The sequence below is a fragment of the Bombus terrestris genome, chromosome 11, assembly GCF_910591885.1.
Source record: "Bombus terrestris chromosome 11, iyBomTerr1.2, whole genome shotgun sequence".
NCBI classification, from domain to species: Eukaryota; Metazoa; Arthropoda; class Insecta; order Hymenoptera; family Apidae; genus Bombus; species Bombus terrestris.
This window is the reverse complement of record NC_063279.1, coordinates 428,857-455,715: the sequence shown is the minus strand read 5'-3', so window position 1 is coordinate 455,715 and position 26,859 is coordinate 428,857. Positions and strand designations below refer to the sequence as shown.

Below are 26,859 nucleotides of genomic sequence, written 5' to 3'. Positions count from 1 at the left end.
TCAAAGAGGCTACCGTGTGCCTCTCTCTTTTTCTCTCTCTCTCTCTTTGGGAAATCGATTCGCGCCTTCGAGGGATGTTGGTCGTGGCAGCTGAGTGGATTCGACGCTAAGCGCCGCTCGGATAAATAATGCATGAACGGGACATTTTACCTTGTCCCGCGTAGGCTCTTTGCTAGCCGCTGCACGGTTGTCGCGAAAGAGACGGCTTTTAGCGGCCCGATCCTTGATAATCTTTCGCGTAATGCGTTCGTCGATGCTTCCTATACTTCCAGAATTAAGTCAATGCTCGGAGAAGAATACTCGAACGAGACACGCTTCGCTAACTCGATTGCTTTGACGTTCGTTCACTGATTCGCTAAAATAGAGTCCTTGATGTAGCGTTTAGATTCAGCAAGTTCGATCTTTCGCGATACTAAGATTCGTAGCACGTTGTAGTAGTATCTTCCCAATTTAATATCTTTAGAATTTTTTACGTAAAATTTTGACGTCGTAGTGAACATTCTAGTTAACAATTTGCTCGAAAGGAGGTACAAGTAAATACTTGCAACTAGTTGGAGATCGAATCTTCCGAGAGCATTTCTTTCATTTCCCTTAATATACCAAAGGTCTCTCCAATTGGTGAGAATCTTTTGTCTGTCTGCCACTTAATAAAATTTCGCGCGACAAGATTCACGTATCGTTCGTGAATTATCGGAAAACGCGCGGTTGTCGACTTGGCAGTTTCATTCGTAGACACGAACGAGTTAATTGTCGTGGACGGATCGAAAAGTTTGGGATCGAAGGCGGACCTTGGCTATCCAATTAGCGAAACTAGAACCATATTGTCATAAAGAGAAGCTCGTTGAACAAAAATATTAAGTCTTATTAGAACTGGACGGATGCCAGTGCTCGAATAGGTATCAATGCCGTCGAACCACGCCCACCTTCCCATTTCCATTCTCGCCGGGTGCAATCCTACAATGAGTTCGCAGGGCACGTATTCGCGAACCGCATATTCCACCTGGCGCGATGCGTGCACAAACCTCGTCGAATCCCCAGTACGGAAAGTTTTAATACTTGCCAACGGAATCGAGAATTTTGCGGACCACCGCTCTTCCCTAGAATTATTAACATTTCCATGTGAATAAGATGAAAGATGGAAACGTGACACGTTGCCACGTGCTTCCGTTATCTAGCGAGATGCTTCGCTATATAATTCTACAATCTCTCGATAACACGCATGAATTTCGCTACGAACTTTCCACACGACCCGATATTATTTATCATCGGTCGGAGAAAATTTCTTAGTTGAAACGCTCACTGTTTATGTACGACCTGTGTAAGTAGCCAAAGATATCTCACAAAGCTTTTCGAGTGTGCAGTATGAATATCATGTTTGGAATGCAGGGATCCTAGAAATGCGTGTACTTATATTTCATGGGTAAAGTGGCGGTCGTAAGTGCACTTATTCGTGTATGTTTGGCTTTAGAGTTTTTAAGGGCGAATGGGAAGTTTAACGCGAGAGTTTTAACGCAAGGGTAAAGAAGGAACGAGTAAAAGCTCTGAATGAGAACTCGAAGAGAACTCGTTCAGCGAATGTATTACGTTCGCATGGACAGATTAATTTTAATATATATGTACGTATACGTATATCTTTAGCGATATAAATCTTATAGTTTCCTTCTTACAGCGGAACATTTCGTTACAGAATAGAATTAGCGAAATTAATTTCAAGGCTTTCTTAAAAACAGAACAATGTTACTAAATATCTGTCTATTAATTCCGTCACTTAGAAAGTCATCTCGAAATATTTCCTTCGTCGAAATAACGGTCTCGAGGAGAAAAGCTAATTGCAGAGTTTCGAACAGTCAGATAGAAGGAACGCTTTCATCGTTCTCACAAGGCTTTAAATAGATTCTGCTTTAACGGGAAAGTGTTCCCGTTGTTTTAAGAAAAAGTACATGATAAAATTATAAAAACTGAAATATTTTTCCTGTCCGTCTTAGTAAATCTCCATAAAACGGTGCTTTAAGCTTCCACTAAAGCCCGATCATATATCTTGACTAACACGCAACTGCATTTATACTCGACTTACATCCTTTTATCCATTATAAGGAGGACATTTGATATTTTATGTATTTTTTTAGAATGCTTAAAATCGGATCTACAAATTTTATCGTACGAACTAATTTTGGCTCCGGGCACCCCTCCATCATCGTACTTTACATATATCAACTATCAATATTGATACGCTACAAAAATTAATTTCATCCACAAGCGTTGAGAAATTAAATTCCATACAAGAATAAGCTAATTTTATTTCCAACGGAGAAAATTTCGCAAACACAACACGCTTTAATTCAAATAAACCCTTTCGATTTGCTAAAAATTACAAAATCGCCTCGTAATAGAATTACTACTTAGAATTACTATCGCGATAATCGATCCCGATTGTTCCGTTTAATTGTTTTAACTAGCCGATCGCGATGGTAGGGGAATGGCGTCCACGTCACGTTGCCGCGCGCCAACTTCGTGCTCGAAAATGAAGACGTTGATCCCAAATGCTAATGACAACGCAAACAACCGAAGATCGAACGCTGCAACGTGGTTGCACCTCTCGCGAAAATTACGCAACCAGCCGATATTCGATGCACGACGAACAAGCAGATAGGTTAAAGGTTGGGACGCAGAAAGTAATTTCAAAGTTAACAGAGTTTTCTTTGGTCATAGCACGTCTGTATTAGCCGTTTCTGATAAACGAGCGACGTAATATCGCGTTCAGAGTATTACGCTATCCCCGTGACCGTTTGGCGTTTTATATTTAAAATGGTAGCGCAAGGTATTTGCCGTAATGTCGGTGTTTCAACGTGGCACCGCATTGGTGTGGTTCAAAGACTGTTTAATTTTATTGTCTGGACGCTTGCCATCGTCGAACGGAATGGAACGAAACGGTATGAAATTAAGCACACCGCCTCGTTTGCGTAGCGCGTGTCCCGTGTAAATTAAACCGCCACAAAAGCCTCTGTGTGTTCGTTAACGTACACGCAACTACGATCGCTTTCTTTATTTCGCGTGTACCAAGCGCGCGTACACGCGTCTAACGAGACGGTGAGTCTAACGCGGGTGTCCGTGAAATTTACGTCGATTCAACCGAGAGAAATGCCTTTGAACGATCAAGTTATCGATATCTACGACAGTTTCTTTTCTTCGTTCTCTTTCTTTTCGTCTTCGTAACAAATGCGATCGTATGCATACGCGTTTTATTATAGCCACTGTATATATCGTTACAACTTCGTTCCTAAATAACACACGATAAAAACATTTAAATCATCGACGAGCATAAACGTATTTTCTCAACTTAAAATATCGTATACGTCGTATACCGACTTCCCATTATGTATAGAAATTGCGGCATTCGAATAAATTCAAAGTGTAACGATCCGCGTCCTTTCAACGCGAGTCAAAGAGAAGTCGGTTAACGTTTAAGGTCTAATAGGAATTTTCGAAGCGGTAGGCCAGGCTAGACAGCGTTGGCGTAGTTTTTTAAAATTCATAGATAAACCGGGTATCCGGTAACGCGACAGGGACACGCCGATAACGTCTGGGCTCTTTCGCGCTACTTTCCAGCGGAATTTTTATTTCGAGCCGCGCGCGAAGGAGAAGAGGGGCGGAAAAAGATAGTCGGTCGGCTATGGTCGCATTGGCGTATTTCATCTGTTATCGCGATCCGGTACCCGACCGGCTTTAATTCGAATGAAAATGTCGTGGCAAAGGCAAAAAGAGAATGGGGGAATGAGAAGGTCTCTCTAGAGATCGCAGCGAGAATCGCGTCCGGCTGATTTATACCAAACGAAAGGAAAAGAGGTAGCAACGATGATAGGTTTAATGCAAAGGAATCCGTCCACTCATCTCGGCCACGAATCTCGTAAAAACATTGGAAGCGCGATGAATTTACATCGACGAAGAAACCAGAGACTTGGCCCGGGTCTTGGATCGTATTAAAAAGCGTATCTCAAAAAGATGAGGTGAAAAGATCCTGCTTATTCGCGTGTCTATGAGTATTCGAGTCTTAGGATTAGTTTCTTTTTCGGTTAGCGATACAATTAGTACGGCATTGGTGATTAATCTCGTACTAAGGAAAGGATGGATCTAGCGAGATTATCGAATGTCCAGTAAATCGTAAGACGAGAATCGTGCAGGCAAATCGATTCAAATCGGCCGACTAATTCTTTCGCTTAAGCCTTAACCGCGTTAAGCCACGCGATCGATGGGAATTCGGTAGTTTCGGTAGTATTATACATATATAATGAACACTCGTGTATTGTAAACGCATATATACACATGAGTGTTAATATGAAATAATTAGCAATACTTTCGTTTCAATTTAAAGATTTCTTTCTTCGTTGTAGACTTCTTTTTCCGAGTCTTTCGTAAAGAACGATCTCTCTGAGTTTCTTCTCGTTATCTTTACTATAAAATTCGAAATCAAAACTACACTTGGTTATACTTTTAGATGTAATTATCGCAAGATATTTGTTAGAGTTGGAAGAGCTTCTAGAAGCGATTGAATCGTACCTCGTCGTTTAGCCATTTCGTAAGTGTGAGAGATAAGAACCTAAAAGGAAGATAAATGTCTAACATAGATCGATGCCGATGGAAGTTGGAAATAATATTTCACAATGAAGTTTCCACGAAGATTCTCTTTAAGGGAAAATCCTTCCGGCTGATGTAGAATCTATTTATGAAGGCGACAGACAGTATCGAGCGAGGCGTGTATCGTACCATGTTGAATCGTGAAAAGAAGACTTTATTTATCAGCGTGAGACGATTCACGATTTACAGCCGATCAACGCATTATATCTAACAAAAAATATATGCTTCGTTTTGCAAGAAAATCGACTTGGTTCACTCCATAAAATATTTTACGATGAAAAGGTGGTACAGCAGCATTTTTCTCGTCGCATTGAAACTTACACGTACGCGTATCGTACTCGTACACCCACGTTCGCACATGCCATTACGATGTTAAACGTATAAACTTTTTACAGTCTAAGGGCGCAAAGAAACTTAAGAATTGTCCAATGGTTTATCTCGTTCTTCGTCGTAAATATCTTGATACTTACGAACGGGATATACGTATATTATCAACGTATACAACGAATTCCATGTTTTCGCTGCAATCATTACGATCTTTTACGGTTACGTAGCCGATCGTGGTTCCAACGTAAAAGGTGGTGAGCAACGTGACGACACAGGAATGAGAAGGCGGAAAGAAAAGTAAATTTTTAATTCCAGCGCGGCGAAACAACGAGAGGTATTCGAAAAGGAGGGAAAAATGCGAAGGGAACTCGGTGAAACCGGACGAAAGGCCGCAAGCTCGAGTTGGTGACGCCTAGCAAGCGGCAAGCTTGTCGTTCTCTCGTAGCAAGACACCGCGTGAATCCGCGAGCAAGCCAGAGCGTGCATCAAACATTCATCGGACAGCCACGCTCGAAATGGAGTCTTGGCACACTCGAGCCGAGGCAACGTTTACCGAGCTTCCAACTATTTTCGCTCGCTCGAGATTCACTTCGATTCTCGAGAGCACTTCGATGCTTCCGATAGTCGAACCGATTCTACCCGCTTACTTGCACGCGTGTTCCTCTTTCCTAATAGGGATAGATATACGCGCTCATCGTCCGTTCGTGTAAACTCCTTCGGCGTTCCGTGCTTTTACTCGCGTACGAATTCTCTACATTGATAGATATTTTATGCAGTTGCACAACGAGACTCGATACTACGCGACTAAAACGTAGAACCAATTCGAAAACCGCTTCTTTGAAAAATAAGCGTATGTACAATTTTTTGTTACCATTGTAACAAAGTAAATTACCCAATATATTTTACAATGTACTAAAGATACGAAAATCAAGATGTCCAATAGAAAACTTAAATTTGTTCGTTGTTGCGACACCAATCCTAAAATATTTCCTTTCGTTTTTCGGAAACGTTTAATTGTCGCGTACATATATATATATTGCAAATATCACTTTCAAACAATTCCTATAATCGCCACCGATTGATTTTATATTCTAGCCTGCGTTCCTTCCATCGTTCGCCAAATTTGCTTTCTTTGTCGAACGATTTAGCGCCGACACATCGTCGGAATTACAAAATATCTATACATACACGAGACTTTGCTAAATTCCCACTGTCGTCAAACGTCACGCGTTTGATCCGTAAGTTTCGACACGTGTTGCGGTTTACGTGCAAACACGTATCGATTCTTCTTGGTTTCACGCGCCTTTACGTATCGCTATTTGCCGTCATCGATGAATTCTCACCGTGTTCGCGATTCAGCGGTTCGAGTATTGCTTTTCTCAGCGATTTACTCGCTCTGAACAGCCACGTTGGCACCAGGATCCCAAACCGGACTGCGCATCGGTGGCTGCAACGAGCCGCGTTCCATGAATTCGCACGGCAGCTGACTTCTCGCCATCTTTTCGATACGCGCGCTATCAAACTCGTACCTCTCTTTTCTGATCCGCGATACGTGGATCGAGTTAACGATAAAAGCATCTGTGCGCCTTACGATAGACGTTCCACCCCCGAGTTATCACCGCGTAAACGTACAGAAATTTTGAACCCGGTACATTGGCTACTGCCGGTGTCTTCGATAGCTTTGATAGATACGTACGAGAAACTTCGCTTCGAGCAAGATATTCAAGAACATTATCGACGTCCCAGAAATTGACTTCGTAGACTGTGAAATAAGGTGTTCAACGGTGAAATTTGATTCGCGTGTCGTGTCAGCTTTAAAGAGCGCGTCTCTTCTTTGGCGATGGACAATTTTACGAAGACGGCGTTTACAGCGCGTTCTGTAAGATCGGAAAATGACCATTTTCGCTTTTAAGTTAAGTTCAGCGTCGCAGCCGCGGACAAGGTCAGCGCCCGCTAGCCTGTGCTCTAGCGAAGGAAAGGGCATGGCATTCGATACGCTCACCTGGCTTCGCTGTCTCCTTTCGGGATACCTGGCCCACACACTACGCCGCGGATAAGGGCTTAATTTATAGCGTCCCAAAGAGTTGACGCCTGCCTGCCTTTTCCCATAGCCGACGAAGGCGACGAAGATCAGGCAGGTTGCCCTTTGCATTTTCTTACATTTCTTAGCACTGCAATATAACACGACTATCGTCACCTACTACGGTATTAAAGATTGAAAGTCATCCGAAACTACGCGTATATAGAAATTACGAGACGTTTATTTCAAACATAAATTAAATTAATCAATAAATTAAATTGTCGACGAAGAATCAGTATACACCGTAAATAGTATCTAGCCTTATACGTACAACTAATGTCAAATTTATGGTTTAGTTTAATAACGAATAATCGAACCGACCGTTCAAGTAAATACTTTAGCGATCATTGCGAAATCTATGCTTCCGATAAATATCTTGCTACTTCTTGCGTATGTTTATACAATGCGGTTAAGGAAATTTCAAAATGTTTTGTATAAAGCATACATAAAAGATTTCTAAGATATTCGGACGGTCTCGCGTGCCTACTAATATGCGTACCTAAGATGCGCATTTTTATGAAACCTATATCAGAAAGCGATCCAACATGATGAAATAAAATCGTCGAGTGTGAGCGTGTCGTGTCTGACTGTGGTCATTTGCACTTCCTTATTCACCGCGGCTGCATGAAAATTCATTTTTACAGCGAATAACGCGCCATACAATGTTTCCGTGTATGCCCAGCAAACAATAGATTCTATTCGCGCGTTTCATGCGGTTCAACGTTCGATTTTTGAATTTCATGCGTTTGCCGTCGCGTTTCCGTGAAACGATGATTCACGGTTTTATTCTCGCGAAATATCAAACGCGTATCGTCCATTCGGTCGACAGATTTAATGCGCAAAACAATATTTCGTTGTAAGTATTTCCAAGTACGATGAAGCGAATAAAAAGGCGGTGTAATATAGAGACGCTTCGTTAATGCCCCTAGCTTTCATTTTGTACATGACACTGTACGAGGAAGGAACAGCAAACAACTACGCTTTTGCAATATGCATCGCGTGTAACGTTATACGTGATTAATGTATTCCACGCGAAACGTTGTCCTGCACGCGTACTATCGAAAATTTAACAAAAGACACGACTAAACAGAGGCTGCGCTTTCATTATTTCGTGCGTGGAGAAACAAACTGCGAATTTATAGCGCGTATAGCGTGCCTTCAAACTTGTAAATCGAGAATCATTCGTCAGAATGCTTTACAAAATACGAACGTATTTTATGATAATTTTGTTCATTTTCTAATTTTGATATTATTTCGAAGCTAATAAACTAATAAAGCGTAATTTAATGTAACATTGTCGCACAGAGGAACGACCTATTCGCTCTAAAAATATGCTTAACAATAGCATATAACGAATCCGTGAAGTTTTGTGCAAAAACTAGCGACATGTTCAACGCGTAAAATATGTAACGCGTTTGAGAAATCAATTTCTTTTTTATATAAACATTTTACAGGAAACCTCCATAATGACTTTTGTCGTATCTTTTTCCGTCGCGATCGTTTTATGTAACGTACAAATTTATAAATACGAATTCGTTCGAAGTAAATCACAATTATACTTCGCATGCGTCTGACAGACAACGTAACCACGATTTCCGCAGGATTAATTAACTTTTTAGACTAGGAATATGAATATTTCAAGATAAATAACGTAGCAGAAATATGGCAAGCAAAAGGGCAGAACAGATTAAAAGAAGACGAAGAGCAATCGTTATTGATTTACGTCGATTAGTCGATTAATTTGATTATTTATTGAAATATTCACTGATAATATCCATTACCATAAAGACTTACTTTGTCATTTGATAGGAGAAATACCTTTCGATTGAATTTAAATTCAACTTTTAACCTAAGGCTCAACGATCTATTATCAACGTCTATCGCTTAATTTCGACAACTTCTATTCGAAAGTTAGCAGACGTGTGTTCGTATACTCTGTACTTGTGAATATCGGTTGCTTCTCCAACTGTCTCGAAAGTATAGAGTCACATGCCAGTTGGCAGTTAATAGAGCGGGACGTGCAGCGAACAAAAAGTTCTTCACGATCGAATCGAACGTCGGAAGGAATTTCATCGGCAGACACGCGCTCGTTGTTTGACTTTCGAGAAACAGTCTTCAACTTAACGATCGAAAAGGTCACCGGTATCGAACGAAAGATCGTGCACCGGCCAACTAAATCTGGCACGGGAAGTTTCTCGTATGTTTATCAGAACTGTGTTGGAGAAATGAAAATTATCGATGAAACTTAAAAGCGGTCGCGACGGAGGAATTTGAACGCGAGAACGTGAAATCTGACGATCTTGGTACGTCAAACTATCCCGATATTAACGTAGCTGATATTGTAATCGACATTCTTCGATAAAATTATAAAATTATCGATATAGTCGAATGTTTGTTAAAATAATTCCATCAATGATGGTAATTGATCGTTTAAATGCTTTCGAAATGTATATCCTACTGACGCTAAAGACCTTACAGTTCCTTGGTATTACACATTACGCGTACCTTCAGGTTTGTTTCAAACTTTACCAACATAGGCACGATAGTCGAGTTCGATTACGATGTTGATGAAACTTTAAAATGTTTTCTACGACGCACGCATTACGAGTGTTTGAATACTTTTACGAACAACCATACGTAGGATATTCAATTTTTTGGAATTGGAACTTGTTATTTCTGGAAAATGAAGGGAAATAGAGCACAGTCGGGGAAGCAATTGTACCCATTTCGAGCGAACAATCGCGTCGGAAGAGAGGAAAATTCGAACATGGACATTGCGTTACGTGAAACCGAATCATCTTCCATCCGCAAAATCGTCACGGATGCAAAGTTCTTTCCTCAAATGGAATCGCACGCTTTTCCGCTTTCGGTTAACCTGCTTTTTCGGCGCGACGAAATCATCCGCCTTTCAGCGAATTCTCCTTTAATGAAAGGTATTAAACTAAGCGGCGAGAGAGACCGGACGACCCTTTTCCCCGAGGGAAAAGCTTTCGCGTTCCTCACGGTTACACGCTTGTCCATCATTCTCTGAACTTAAGCGCAGTTGCAATTAAACGACCGTGAAGAACGATCCATCCCGGTGCTCGCCATCTTCGCAGATAAAAATACGTCAACGACAGAGTGTTCGTGATGAACGAGAGCTTGTAATTACTGCGAGTTGAAAATTACGCGAAGAGAGAGAGAGAGAGAGAGAGAGAGAGAGAGAGCATGAAGCAGGCACAAAATTAGAAAATAATAATATTTTAATCCTCTACTTTGTCATCGAAATATGGAGAATCACCGTGTGATTTACTGACACAGCGTTTTGTGTTTATTATTTAGAAAATTTCGTTATATCTTTTCAAATCACGAAAACGTCACGCGGCAAAGGATAAAGATATAACTTAATTAATTATGGCAGTTTTATTGTAATTAGTAGAACGATGCTTTCGATGGTTGAAACATGTGGTTCGATTGAAATTCTCAAAGTTCTAAACTATACCAACACGATTTTCATCTCGTCATATATGTATTTACGTATCGCGGGATTCGCTCGGTAATTTATTCGTAGGATAACATATTTAAGGGCTACTAGAAGGATATTTTTGTATAAACGTAATACCATGTTCGATATAGCGATGATATTATGATTACAAGATTAACCTTAACGCGTCTATTTAGCGTACACGCTGACATTTGAACAGCTGCTCTTATTCTCTCGCTACATAAGCATACTTAATTAATAGACACGCGAATATTATCACGTGGGAATTCCAAGCAATTTAATCAGGTTAGATAATATTACTCGGCATGCTGCGAGCAAAATCCAAACAGAGAGGAAACTTTCCGCTTGCTAAGAAGGAAATTGAAATTATTTTTTATCGTAAACGTATCGTAAATAATAAAGTTTTATATAATACTACAAACTATGTAAACTGCATAGGATATAAAAACCTTTGTTGGCTTTAGGCGCACGTGACGATCGATTTTTATAAATTAGCGTGACGCAAGAATGCGTACAATTTATGCGAGAGAAACGAGTAACACGCAGAGTAATCACGTATTACCTGTAATCACAGTGGTCACGTATTTCGTTTGATTAGTTTGCCATTCAATTGTTAATTATTTGTTTGAAAATCAATTATGTTTAAGCGTCGGTATTCCATTAAAATTTCATTAGAAAACACGTATTATATTGTCCGCATTGTTCACACCGAGTTAATAAAATTTCATTTAGCGAACTCTTTGAAAGGTGACGAGGAAAACTTTCCCTCGTACGACGTGGATATGTGCTCCGAGTTATAATATACTCCGTAATGGAAAATTTAACAGGCCTCCCTCCCTTCGCAGAAGATATACGGAAATTAGAGGCTGGAAATATTTTTATTTTCCAGATAATCATTGCTGCAGGCCTCGTTCCTTAAAATTTTAGCGATGCCTTGTTCTTGCGATGAAAATTTTCTATTAATTCAAATACATCGTTGACAGGACTAAAACAGTTCGGTAAACAGTTAAAATACGAGATCTACGATATTCTAACTATAACATTACTCGCAAAAGAAGTACAGTCCGACCTTTAAATCGGTACGGACAAATTACAAAATTGCAACTAAGAGAGTAAAATATGGTTCTACGGTCGTTCGTCAGAAGGCGATCTAATGTCGTCACGAACATAGGAAGCACTTTAGGTTAGGATTAGGTTGAGACAAAATTTATGGGACGATGGGGTAGACAAAACCGCTGAAATCTAAATAATAAATAAATAGATATATAAAATACGTAAAAAGCGCCTTTCCCGAAAATGTGCTAAATGTGTTTTAGACCCTTCTCCGAGGTTGCTATTCGATCGACAGACGATTTTATGGTGTACCGGCGTTATAGCATTTCTGAGCGGCGATAGCGATTCGTGGAAACTTCAACGCCCCAGCGTGTTAGTCGTTTACTATGCAGCGAAATGTCAAGGGGAGAGACTAATCGGGCGCGTTCTGAGCGCACCACTCTGGATGATGTTCTAATTGCCGTTATCTACTTTGCTCGCGAGGCGACACGCTACCAGGCAATTTGTATCGTAGACTGTGAACGGAGCAGCGGAACGAGCGTGAGAAGAGCTGCGCAGGTTACGTCGATTCCGAAAGGTAACACGTAAGGAAAAGAAGCGAAGGAATATCCGAAAGATGCTGGCATGCGATAACAAAAGTGTAAAATGGGGGAAACGCGAATTTACGAAGAGAACTAAAGAGAATCAGAAGACTGTATGTTTCGTATTCGCGCGTATAAATAATATATAGCGCGTTTCGTGTTTATCGTTACAGAAATATCATTAGATTTTCTTAGGGTCGTGAAAACGTATCGCGACAAGGAATCAAGTTATAACTTAATTAATTACAGCTTTTACCAGCAAGATGATGCTTCTAAAAGTTGAAATACTTAGGCGATTAAATTCAAATCCTGAAAATCCTAATTTGACGAAACTTCGATCGCTCTATCGTAGTACACTCGATATATCGTTTAAAATTTTGACGTCAGTTGGTTCGCGATTCGCAAAGCCTAACCTTTAATTGCATCATTCTTTAACAATGGAAACGGAACAACGATGCATGGTGCGGAGAAAACGCGGTGCGAAAGAGAAGCCGACGAAGAGAAAGAAGTGCAAGTGGAATACGAGAGGAAGCGATAGAACGACAAGGAGGACAATGAGCTCCACTGGAACGGACTGCGGAAAAGACAAGGGGTGTGACGAGGTGAGACGAGAGACCAGAGGAAGAAATTACACGCGACGTGCAGGGCGTTTTGGTAGAATGCGGGACACGGGAAATTTGCCGATGTTCAATGGGGAAATTATACGAGGACGGGACGAAACGAGATTCGTCACGAAAGTTGCCTGGACTGTGGACGCGATCGTCGTACCGTTAGCAATTCAGTAGATGTTCTTGGACGATCGGATGCAAACTCGAGCCGTGGATGTTCGTGGCAGCTCCGACTTGCCTGATTAGCATACCAGCCGATAATCACCTCTCGATCGACGTATTTATCATTCTGCTCTAGTTTTCCTTGATAATACACCCACCACAACCCGTACATTCGTTCGTGGAGAAGGAGAGCTCGTAAAACTTAGAAAAAACTCTCGATTAGCCTTGTTCTTTATTAACGTCGATCCGACCAAGTTTTTCCCTGATGTCGGGAACTATTACGACGTCGTGGCATGACATAGCCACCGATCCCTCTCGTCCATTCTTCTGGTTTTCAGGGTTTTTCGCCTTTGCCTTATTTTAACAGCGTGTTTACGTATCGAAGGTTTCGGGTAAAAGAGGGTAAACGAGAGGCAACGAATGCTCGTTTATGCGGCAGGAATATCGAACATCGATAAGTGCCACGGCTCTGTTCGACTCTGGCGAACACTTTAACCTTTATTTAGCATACCTCTTAATCCAAAAGCTTGTGTGAGAATTTTTATGAGCTTGAACTCGATATTGCCCCGATATTTTTACAACTTCTCGAAACTGGCAGGAAAGCAGTTGTTTTTCAATAAGCGCTTCTCATCCTCTCTCTCTCTCTCTCTCTCTCTCTCTCTACTGTGAAATCGTTTCTCAAATAGTTTCCGATTCTTTTGCGTAGAAATAGAGATCTCGTCGCGGTGTATCATACAAATATCTAACTTTTGGCGAAAACCGTAAACTTACAATTTCATGCTGGGAACGCTTTCCATCTATTACACGAATAAAAAATATTTCTATTAAATTGTCAAACCCGTAATCTCAACAAGATGAACTTTGTATTTAACAATGAATAAAATTCAAATTTTTCATCGGCAAATTCTAGCCGCGTTCTTTGTTATAAGATTTAGAATTGTCAAACGGATGTTTAAATTATAGAAAATGGCAAAGTATCGGCTGAATTTATTAGCGTTATATTTTTGAAAATAAATGTAATAACAGCTACAACTCTAACGACTATTACTATTTAATAGTATAATATGCTTCTAGCATTCTGTATGTACCATCAGCACCGACTCCCTTTGCTTATCTTTTTGCTTGTTTCCCCATGCGAGAAAACATTTCGAAACGAAGTAAACAATTTGTACCGTTTGTTATCTTGATAAAGTTAATATTTATGATACGTTGGAAAGAGTATAATCCCGACACGCGTACACAGACAAACTTTATAACGAAAGACATGCCGATCGCGTTTTTTCGTTTTATAAAAAAGAAATGTTGTTTCGAAAGCGTCGCAATCAGCATTTACAATCCAGGAATACCGATCGGATCGTCCATAACGTCACTCGTCAGAACTTTCTATTAATGTTCGACGTATGAATGACATCCCAGTAAAACGCAACACCGTGTTATTTTAACATAATTTATTATGTCCTCGGTAAATTTGTCGCGCGAATCTGTTGTTCAAAATACCATACGTTATATCATATATCGTGATATACATACATACATGTATACGATAATACGATACTCACCAGTTAAACTGTGCGTTGACGAAACAATAACGTTATAACATCGAATTAACCTTAATTAACATCGAATACGTATACTCGGAATGATTCGGAATGTTTCATATTAATAGCATAAATTCGAAGAGTTTCGTTGATAGATGCTCGAAGACTTCGTAAACGTATTGAAACGATATTTTATATTTAAACAATTGTATAATTCGCGCGAAAAGGTATAATTCGGATGAATTTTGATTTCAAGATAAATTATACTTGTTAATAGATTGCGGATTCTTATACGTTTATAGGAAATTCGAAAGTGCAAAATTGCACAAAATATGAGAATCCACGCAATATGAGAAAATATATAAAATATGCGAAGCATAGTGCTTCCTACGATACTCGGCGTAAAACAATTTTCTACCAAGGGTCTAAGTCTTTAATCGTATATTCTGAAAAATATGAATTTGCATAAAACTACACGGTCTACTTATCGGCATGGTTCGTCTTTCGGTCTATGGCTTGAAATCTCAAATAAAGTAACTCGCTACAACGAATCACAAATGTGTTTGACGTTACTCTTTCACTACCCTTAACGAGAAACTCGCAACGAACGAAAATATCGTTTAAACCAACAAAGTAAGATAAGACGCGCGATTCAGCGACGCGCATCGAACCGATTCCGCCGATCCGACGGTTCCAACAGCTCTGTAAAACGCTCGTAAATTTCCTCCATACAATAGAATTCAATTAACGTCGGTGACGATGGAAGGATCACTTCCGTGGTACGCCACACACTACTAATAAATATCGTTCACTGGAGAGAAATGCATGGTAATTGATATTCTCGGACGAAAATCAACGAGCTAAACGAACTGGATCGGCTGTTCGATAGAAAATTAACGAATACTCTGATTGATGCACGAGGCAGAATAAAATACTTTTTTTTTCGGGAAAACGCGAGTAAAATTTGTTGTAGTATGACTTTGTTTTCTCATTTCTCACGTACATACGCATATAAATTCGCTTTGATTTTCCACAGTATATCCGTTATTACGTTCAACAACTACAAAGATAACAAATTGCAAATAGTAATGATTAATCGACAAAATGATGCGACAGCATTTGTTGATTTGTTTCCCATTATCTAGCTAAATAAGAACATTGCAAATATAGAGCGCTATGTCCTATGCAAATTCCGTGAAAAGTCGTAACGAAGCGATTTCTATCTGTTGTTAAAATTGACGTTAATTCAGGATGCTTTGCTTAAAACTGTTACTTAGGTGCGACTCTTTCACCATCGAGAGTAGTTCTGAACGAAATTGTTTGTCTTCTACATTTTTACATCGTGCGAACCGTTATAACCGACTTTCTAAATAGATTCGCATTTGCAGGAAAATTCTTTCGCGAATTCTTCAAATTTCTTCCATCTTGCGGTAACAACGAAATAGCAATTTCCAACTCTGAATCATCGTGACATCGTGACATTTCATGTTTCTAACATGATAGCGCGATGTCGTAGGTTGCTCGCCTCAGGAACGCCTGGAAATCCGTGCGACGCATTCTCCAGTAACGATTTTTCATTCTTTCTTCGAAACGATTTCAACAAGGCGTTCCTCGCTTCTCGTCGAACTCGTAACTCTTTCTGTGGTTTGAGGTATGTACGTGCCGTGTTCGCCAACTTCCGCCTAACTACCGACATAAATCCGTGATCATTGTTTTGCGTTTTTCATAAGGCTCGCATAATTCGAGATCCAAACCAGTAATACCGCGGCGTATTCTTGTCGTAGACGTAGATTAATCGTACGAACAATTATCAGGGAACAACGAGAAACTTTTGCTTCGCGGTTCAACCGTTTGATATTTCGATAGAGGAATTTAGTCGTTTAACCACGAGAAGTGGCTCGCTGTTGTGATTATTAAAATGCAGCCAGCGCTTTATTTTGCCACAATTTCCGGCCCTTAAGTGGCAATTTTCTTTTCACCGCAATGCGCAAAAGATCGGCCCTCTTAATACGTATAAAGTTCTTCGATTAGAATACGTTTGGAAAATTTGAAATTTCGATCGCTTGGACGTAAAGTAAGCGAACTTGGTCCCGTATCGTTTATCGTATCAATTGGTAGACTGTGGATTTTTATGCTTTTTTACACTGTGACCAACTATGAGCAATATATCGATCAAATATTACAATAAATACTCCACTTCGATATGTTATGTATTTCTGCGTTTAATATAGATTACGTGCGTTTTTGTTTCTTTTTCAAAATCCGTAAACTACTAATTAGTATAAATTATATATAGAAAATAACGAAGTAAAAAGATGGAAAAATAAAAATAAATAATAAAAATAAATAAGAATAAAAAGTTATGTTTGAGACGTTGAAAAAAGTTGCACTTAAAGCAGAGAGATTGGTCGTTATAGACGTAAGACACCGATGTTCGAACACGTTATGGAGAGCAGTGTTAAAATTTCGTCCATCGATCGAATTCGATAAGCTTGCAATAAGATTTTCTTCTTTCCTCGAGGTAACACGATTTTAGAACATTGTTACGGTAAAAATATCTTTCTGCCAAGTAGCGTTCGTTTTCGATGTCAGAAATCTGTCAGGCGAGTGACTGACTTACCGAAATTACGAGCAACGAACAGGAATTCAATTATTCTGACAACCACGGTACGTGTTACGTAGAGACGTCGAACGCGCTCGACGTTATTCGAAACGGTTTTGCTCGCGTGCAGTTTCACTTTCTACGACTTCGATCAGTTCGTGTCCACGTTATATGCAACAAGCTAACTGGCAAGCAATTGCGGAAATTTCGCGAAAAAGTTAAAGAATAGAAATAGAAGAGGAGAATGGAATCGAGGGGCATCGCGCTCTGCCGCGCCACGCCGCGTCGTATCGCAAATAACACGGGAAACGCTCCGCCGTTTTGTTTTCGCAAATGGCAGGCAACTTTGGCTGTTTACGCGGAATTGCATGAAAATTACGCCTCGTCGGAGGAATGTACGATCGAACTTAACGGGGGTGAGTACCGCACCAGGTGAAAAAGAGCGCGCAACTGGCAGATTTACAGCGAGGAAGAACGAAAGGAAAACACAGTCCGCGTTATGAGAATCTCTCTGGTTACATGTACATACTGTAAATACCTACCAGTGCCAGCGAACACGTTAGTTTCACTCGTTATAAACGAAAAATGATTAGTTTGTTTTTGCAACTTCCTGTGGCAAACGAACAGATATTGTATACCTTGTGAATTAATAATAGCGTCCAATGTAATATAAATGATTATTAATTACAATAATTAAATCGAAATATCGCAACGAATTATATGGTTAAAACTCGAGCAACTGCGTTCATTATCCACATACTCTACAGATTTATTTATGTTCTCTAATCGTTGTGTTATTGTAATCAATATGCCGATTGATATTTCCTCAACCGTTGTTCGTGCAATCTAATTTAATAATTTATTAGATCGATTGTTCGTTGCATTCGTATAAATGGCGTAGAACGTATAATAGTAGGCAGCGATTAATAATGACGATTGCCAATGTGTATGCACACGTACGATAGTAATAATAAACGTAGATTATTAAAAATCATATTGAAATCGATAGAGGATAAAGAGAGAAAAGTATCATCGCGAACAATTATACAGACATATTTGTATCAACATGTGCGTAGCAAACGTGAGATTAATCACGATAGTTGAAAGATGATCGTCGAACTTTACTTCTCAACTACTCTTGTTCCTCTGCGTTCAACTACCGTTACGGTGTCCCTCACTTTGAGTTGCTACTTTTGTCGCTACACATTCGCTAAATCTAATCACCTTTATTTATCACAGTTACGTAGCCATTAGCCTAGTTTACAGCACTCTATTTTGCATCTCACGGTACCACAACAGTGCATAGAGTTTCTAGATCGTCTCTCGTAAGTTGCTACTAATTCTAATCAACGGAGTTCTGTCGAGTCAGCTTCGCGATAGCTCTACAACTTGACAATCTTTGTCGTAGTACATATTTTATGCATTTTCAAAAGTATTTTACATTCATTTTTTAATACATCTTTGGAAAAAGTCTAGTGGAATATATCGAGTTCTTCGATATTTCGGAATACCAACGAACGATAAAGAATCGTGCAACGAAACAATTATATCAGATCGAGTCTTACAACACATTTAATAAATAAGATTATCAAGTAGAAAATACGAACGTTTGTATTCGATGTATGATATTTCGTGTTTCTTGGAAGAAAATGTTTTCTTTCGATTCTTGCTACCGATTCCTGTCGATTCTGCATAAACAAAGAGCACTTTTCTCTTCCGTCTTGCACCAGGGATATCCAAACCGCGTCAAGATCCAAAAGTTTTAGTTGCATCTGGATTCTTCGCAAATTTATACGTCGATGTTTCCATAATCTCTTATAAGTTCTGTCGATAAATGTAAGTAGCGGACTGAAAAACCCCGGGGCTGCTAAAATACGTCGGTCCATGGATCCACGTTAAACGAACATTTATAATTCGTCTCGATACGCGTGTTTCTCTCTGTTATATTTTATATGTCATTTTTCAGCGGGCAGCGTATACGAGGCGGTTGCGCATCCCGGTTGTAAACCATTACACAGGGCATGAGAGAGTTGTCTCTGGTAACGCATTAGAAATATCAAAATGTGCGCCACACCGCAGCATAAAATATGCTCTCGTCAGCTACTGTTCGGTCACCGTCAACGTGAAATTAATCTCTATTTTGCAACCCAAATGCGAAACACGAGAAACTCGTTGCAAAAAGCAGGTTAATCGATGGTGAGAATATTAAACGCGGATTTCGCGCAGAAATCGTTGCCGGCCGATAACATTCCAGTCAATGGTATTAAAAATTGTCTATATAAACAATGGTGGAAACCATTTCAAACGTACATCTCTATTTAATACTCGATGAGCGTTGTATTTCGATGCTTCTTTTATCATTTTAAGTTTTACATTGTTTTAAAAGTATCCAAATGTTTGCTTAGTTTTTACTTCATTTCGAGTACTTTGTTTTTGTTTTCAAATTTCAAGCAACATTTCTTCGCTCGAAACGTTGTTTGTTGTCTTTATATTACATACCAATATATACGAATAATAGCAATCGAGAATTAATGTGAACGAAGACTGATTTCTCTCATCGAAGTAAATGTACGTAACTGAATTTCGAAAGTAGTAGTAATAACGAAACTAGCAAATATAAGATTATGTGAAAATATGTATTCTTTCTTGTATCGTAACCGGATTGCTTGATTCGTATATGAAAACTGTTGCTCCGAAAATATTTCAAACTTTCGAATCGGGTCGATGTGTACAAATATTTGAAATTTACGGGCGTATCCGTCTTTTCGGAGGGACTGCATTTCGTGCATCGATCGCTGACCGCTACGATTATGGTAATCGTATCCGGCGGTTTTCGACGCGATATCATTTCTACCGCAAAATTTCAACATCGCACGCTCTTCTCTCCCCTTACTTTAACTCCGCCAGTTGTATCCTTCGTTGCACCGCGATTCAAACGTTCACGAACGTTATATCCACGTAATTGTCGGCTAGATAGGAGAAAGAGAAAAAGGGGGCATCTCCAAATAAGACCAGCTATTATAGGGTATTACATCCGCGTGCATTCTCTTCCCTGATGCAAATGCAACAAATAGCCTGTCCGGTCGTATCACCGTACAATATTCGCGGAAAGTTATCAAAAGCAAAAATATAGTCGAGCAACGATATTAAATGAAATTGCAGATCAAGCAGTAACCAATAAATTATGAACGAATTGTGAATAAAAATGTTAAAAGTAATTTGTCTTTCGTCGTATTTAAGTAATAACGAAATGTTCGCTTCGGCTGATACATAAAATCAAATTTATAAATAATTATATTATATCAAAATATTTTCTAAATCGTGTTCGTAAACCTTGGCGAGAAACGTTTAATATCGGAACATTCGAAAATGCTACGTAGGTATTCGGCATTTTCTCACATGTGCCATAGTTTGTTCCATGCTCTTCTTACAGACCACTATAGTAATACATGTAATACGCGTGTCACATATTTCTACGTTCTTCAACTTTCGTTGCATTTTTTTCATAATTGCTAGAAATGGATCGATCTACGCGAAACATTCTACGATTAGTAAAAGAATGTTAATAAAATCGAAAAAAAAGATACAAAAACAAGTTTCATTCGCAGATGAAAAGTCCTTCTGGCAACTGCGTTCGTTTATTTCATCGCGCGTTAATTAACGCCGAACTGAGATATTGTGTAATCGTATCCAGAATGCAGCAAGTGACACAATTTCGTGATTGAACGCCGAGTTGTTTTACAAAATACATTTTCATCGGGTGTTTTCTCGCATTCGACTTTCAGCAATTTCGACGAAGAACAAAGCTCTACGAAACGTTATTATACGATTGAATTCTCGTAGATCCGAGCTCAACAAGAATTCTCGGCCAGCGCGATATATATTCGTCAAGTAATAATCGCAACTAGCGACAATTGGAAATTTATGTACTTCGCTTCGTGTTCCATTCGTTCCTATTCTACGACTCTCGTTCAAACTGCTCGTTACTTTCATAAGGTCAATTATTCGACTCTCTGCTTGGAAGAAACGATTCGGTCGTATTAAATCGCAGAAGAAATTTGGATCGTTCGTGACAAAGAGGTAAATAAATCTTCAGAAATGTAACATATCCAGATACGTGGTCGATCTATAATCGAATATAATTATGATTAAACGATCTCTGAGATTAATTGCAACGTGACGTGTCTTACTTCGACAAAGAGAACGATACAGCGAAAGATTGTAAAATATTCAACTCAACGTCCAACGCGATATTGTTAGAATTGTTACGACAAACGTGTTTATTAACGTCGTAAGTAGGATCTGCTACGAATAGCAATGTTCGATGCACGATATGGGGAAACGTGTGTTGTGTAATAAGATACAATGCCAAAATGGTTGTCGCTTCAACTTGAAGAATCGACAGGTGCACATTCTTATTTTCACAATTGCTCGACTCGTACTACCGACGCGCCAGTAGAAAGAATCGCTTTTATCGGGTGGGAAGTTTGGTCGATCATATTTATGGGCTTTCGTGCATGACCTACGCTTACCTATACCGGCGATTTCACGCGTGCTGCTATAATAAATTTCACCTGTGATATTGGATTCGAGACGCCTGTTATAAACTTAATGTTCCCCTTTCCAATGGTCGTGCCTTCTTGCGTGCAAGTTCCTTGTAACGTCTGATACAGAGATATTAGTACTGGCATCGTGTTCATGCACTCGATACGTCTCTTTAAGACTTTCATAAAATAGAGTATAAAGGTTGCACGATGTCTCAAAGTAACCTTATTTACAACAGAATTCAATAATATTTCTTTCGTGCGCTATATTAACCAAGAATAAAGGAGAAGTCGAAGAACAAAATCGTTGAGTAACAGAGAAATAAGATTCAACTTACAATAGAATGCGTATGATATGTAAACATATGCAGGGTGTTAGAAAAAAAAAAGTGCAAATCTAAGACTTTAAGAGCTTATAGTACTTACCACGAGAAGTAAGCTTAAATTATATTCATAAAACGACAAAGTTGCTTAAATATCCGTAGCCTGATCATACCGTTGATTCAACGAACGAATAAGACGATGATTACCATGGATGCATTTCGACGTTCGGATGTTTCATTCGGTGTAACCGTAATTACGTTGACCACGAATAATCCTCATTCGACGAAAATACGATACAAGAAGACCTAGTAGAAAGTAGAAAGAAACTAAAGCGGAAAGTCTCGCTGTATAATTTATGCGAGAAAGAAAGAAACGTTCCTTATAACGAACGTCACGAAGAACGATGATTTACATCGTCACGGTTGAATCGTACATCGCTATCTTGAGCCAATTTCAGTACGTTTGCCTTATTATTCGTGAACCCGTAACGACAGGAACGATACTTACATCGAACGGTTTCTCTTCCTTGGTACGATAGTTTCTTTGGCGTGAATTACCTCGTAAATCATCATGGCCGCGGCAGAAACGAAATTATAAAGCTTCGCGTCGAATCGTTTCGATGTCGCGCGACGAATCGTCGGTTGGCAAGCGGCGGAACAGATTAAAAATTGCAAACGACGAGAAATCGGCTGATTCGGGACGCGAGTCCTGCGAAAATTCCATTCGAACGTAGTCGATTATATTTACGGGGGCGGGAAAAAGATTTACGGGAATGCCGCTCGACGAGGACCCGCACGAAAATATTAATCGATCACGCGCACGCTCGCCAATTCGGTTTCTGTTCCCAGGCGTAAATGCTCCGGATCGAATATTATTTAACAAACATTATTTAACCATGTACGAACGATTCCGTTTTTCGTTCACGGATATCGCATCGTAATTATTCGGTATCAACCTTTTTTCCCCGCAAACGTCCATTGCCCGTGACAAATTTATCTGCATTAAAATTAATGCGTTTTTCTCAGGCGTATAATCGTAAATTTATGAAACATCAGGGAGTATCGACAGAGATTTTACCGAATACGCAGCTTTCGAATAAATTTATTTTTCCCGATGAATATAGTTTATTCTGTTAAGATACTGCGCGTTACATCGTTTCAAAGGCTAAAATTAATTCGTGGGAGCTGGAAGAAGCTCGATAATATTTCCTATTTTTCTTTTTAATTCGTCGATTAAAAAATTTAATCTTCGTTCAAACTTATTACATTTTCCTTGCCTAAATTTTCTGTTTGTTTTATACGATAATGCACGAATGTAACGGTCAATGGACTTTTAAACGATTCCAAGTTGAATCGCAGTTATTACAGAACGGAGGAATATTCCAGAAAAATTTTAACGACTGCATCGTACAACGAGGTTGCTTCCAATTGATTCGATTTTAATAATCGGCAACAAGAACTATATCGGTGGCACGCTCATCGAAGCGTGCATTTACGTAGTATACTTATGCAATAACATTTAATGCACTTTAATTGTACCGCAAATAATGCGAATGCAGTTCCCAGAGACATATACACGCCTATTGGAATATCGATGTCAACGGATATTCACGGGTTGAATATTTCCACAGGATATTTATACAGAATATTTCTAACCATAGAGGACATTTTTTCCAGGAAAAGCCCCGCATATCGATGCTGGTTTCAGATTGTATCAGGTTGCGATACATCTTTGTTTACTCTATTGTAATTCCAATCGTCCGAAATATCGTAAAATATTGTAAACACACGCGTTTCGTTTGTCTTACGTCGCTCCAAAATATTAGCAGGAAATAATCCCGAGTTTGTAGCAAAGATAAAATCGTTATCGAATATTAGAATCGTAATTATCAAAAAATAACGTGCGGATAATTGTAGGATTTCAATGCTATAGCAATATAGATACACAGTAAAAGAAACGAAATAATGATTGACAACTTACATACGAACATGTATGTCTGGTATGCGTATGTAACTGTTTTATTCCGTAGTAAGATCCGTAGCGTCAATAAAGTACATACACGAATTTTCACTCGAGGATAACCATTATGGTTGGTTTGATAAGTTACTATGACGAATAGGTGGACATCGCGGGCAATTTTCACGCGCGCATTTGAAATAGCTGAAAATCCCCGTTATCGAAATCGTGTATTCCGATAATTTTCGATTATTTAAATATTTTTGTACGTACGTACCTTCCTCGAGATGATCAAAAAATGTATCATCGAACGGAATAAATTTGTTCAAGGAGCTTGTTAATAAGCGATCATTGTCGCTTCTTTGTTTACGCTGACAACTACCGAGAACTAATCGCTAATAGAATTATTTACGACAGATTATAACACATTTTTCAGATTCAACTAACCGTAAAACGACTAATTGTAAATCGATACTTTTGTTCGGTAAAAATGAAACGGGGTCAAGCGTAATCCAATCCAATATAAGCCAATAAGTAGTGGTAAAAAATACGATGGCATTTAATTTACGTTTGGTACATTTCAAAGTACACACGATTCGTATAAGTACGTCTCCGTAAGTTACAGTAACGCGTTCGTACAGAAGATGCAGTATACATGCAGCGTACAATTCGGTATTTACGCGTAAAAGAACTACCGTGTATAAACATAAAGCATTGCTCGTTGCTGGAATATTTGTCTCGCAGAATCATAAAACGTACATTCTTCCTTTCTTTCTTTCCATATAATTTCAAGCAGATTCGTACGCGTGCATACAACTGTATCATATATGCATGAAATGTCGCCATTTGCCGGGAACATATATATATATACTTACGTTTTCATTAAATTTTTTCATCTGTCGCGGTACTTTTAACATCAACTACGATGTTATCTTTAATTAGGTACAAAGTTGGTAATTTACTTAGAATCTTTGTTGGCAGAGGCAAACAAGCCTTTATTTGTCGACTTAACATCTTCGCGACAATCTTCCTCTCGTAATCAGATTCGTATTCGTATACTCGATACAGAAACCACATTGTTTCGTACAATAGACAATTTTTCATACAGGCAATGAGATATATTTGAAATTCACCTGGATATTCGTTTAAATTTCAATCTAGATTCACCAGGACCTCGAATATCGTTTGTTGAAGATTTAAATTAGTACCATTATAAGAAGAAAGATCATCGATAATATTAATACATATGTGATGTGTACTCTACGTAAAAAATGCTTTTACAAGTGAACATACTGTGTTCGCGTTGCGATTGCAGAATTTAGAAAGTTCATGAATGTCCACGCCACGTTACGATCCCGACAATCGACGAAGCAACAAATTTTTGCTGCATTCCATCGCGCGGACTAACCGTTTGTTATTAAACTAGATCTAGATAGCGCAATTGTTTAACTTTGCTGTGCGTTCGGCCAATCCTACTAACACGCGCGGTCCTACGTGTTCCTAAACTTCTCTATCAGAAATAACAACGTAAAAATATTTCTATCGCTGCGGAAGAAGCAAAAAGATGCGGCAAAATACATATTAAGAAACGATATTATTTCTACGTATATCCGTGAAATTCGTATTTTCAATACCGTGGAAAAACACGAATGAGCTCGGAGAATCTTCTATTTTAACGTTTTCCCCTTAAAAAGCAGAAGCGAATGCTTTTTCGAATCGAAAGTACCTTCCGGTACCTGGTACAGAAAGTATCAGAAAATGGAAATGGCGAAAATGTCAGAATATATGTTCGTCGTACAAGTGCGGTTCAAATGAGTACCATACAAAAGGTGTATGCTTCTCGAAAGTAGAAATATCTCGAACACAAAAGAAGGGAAACGTTAAAACGTTTCTGCGGATGTTATTGTCTCGTATCTTTCGATAAAAATCGGAATTTTTGTCACGTATTGAACGAAACATTGCTATTATAGCACAATATTAGAAACATCCTCCCGTGAAAAATCTGAATACGTTAGATGTCGTACATCTTCCTTTTGCACATGGAGCGATATTTTACCTTCGCGCGACGTACAGTCGTCTCACGTTCGACAACCCTTATTTTTCTCGAATTACGAGCGCTTATTTCTGCTCGAGTATCTATTAACAAATCGTTTAGGGCACGAGGCACGTGTCAGTCACGATATCTCGTCTTTAAATCGTTTGCCAAACAAGCAAGTTTTCTCGCATTGCAGTTCGCCACACCTTCAAACGAAAACAGAGGAGGGATCGTAAAATATAGGCCATTGTTTCGATTATTTTTCCTCTCATCTTGCATCTTTTCCATATTTTCATTCCTAAAAAACGATCGTTAGTTTCCTATTGATATACGTGCTAATTACATATGCAATTGTCTTTGTATGAATGGAATTTTCGTATTAGTGGAAGGCTGTTGACAGATTCTTATGAGTTGTTTGTTGTTTCTCGATGATTCTCACGATCGTAAATATATATATGATACATATATCGAAAGTAATTTAATTTCGAGACGGATCTAGGTGTAGTAGCTTAGGGCTGGAGGAACTTTAGTTTGGAATTGACTTTAATTCCGATCTGGAATTGACACCTAACACCTTAGCCGCTGTAGAATGTGCGTTCGATACGCGGTATATCAATTCCTTTAAATATTTGTACCGCATAAAATCTCTCGAGTTTCTAAGTATTTTCTACGCCAAATTCATACGACTATATTAACTCCTGTAAGATAGATAAATTTTAAATTTAGGTACGAAATTTTTAGGTAGGAAATTATAAATGACAAATTATGTACAGAATATGTTGCAAACATGGGGATTTTACGTTTTAATTTATCATAAATTAGATGATTCTTCGTTCAACGCAAAAGTCCCTTATTAATTGAAAACAAAAGCACATCGCCGACTTTAATCGTCCCATTAATGCTACTAACTGTATCCTAGAAAACAATTTCACG

General features: G+C 39.0%; 1 protein-coding gene across 4 annotated transcripts in view; it reads right to left on the bottom strand.

Annotated features, from left to right (window-relative positions):
* LOC100647470 (zwei Ig domain protein zig-8) overlaps positions 1-26,859 on the bottom strand; it is a 237,816-nt gene that overhangs the window by 199,659 nt on the left and 11,298 nt on the right. The gene's annotated exons all lie outside the window — the stretch shown is intronic.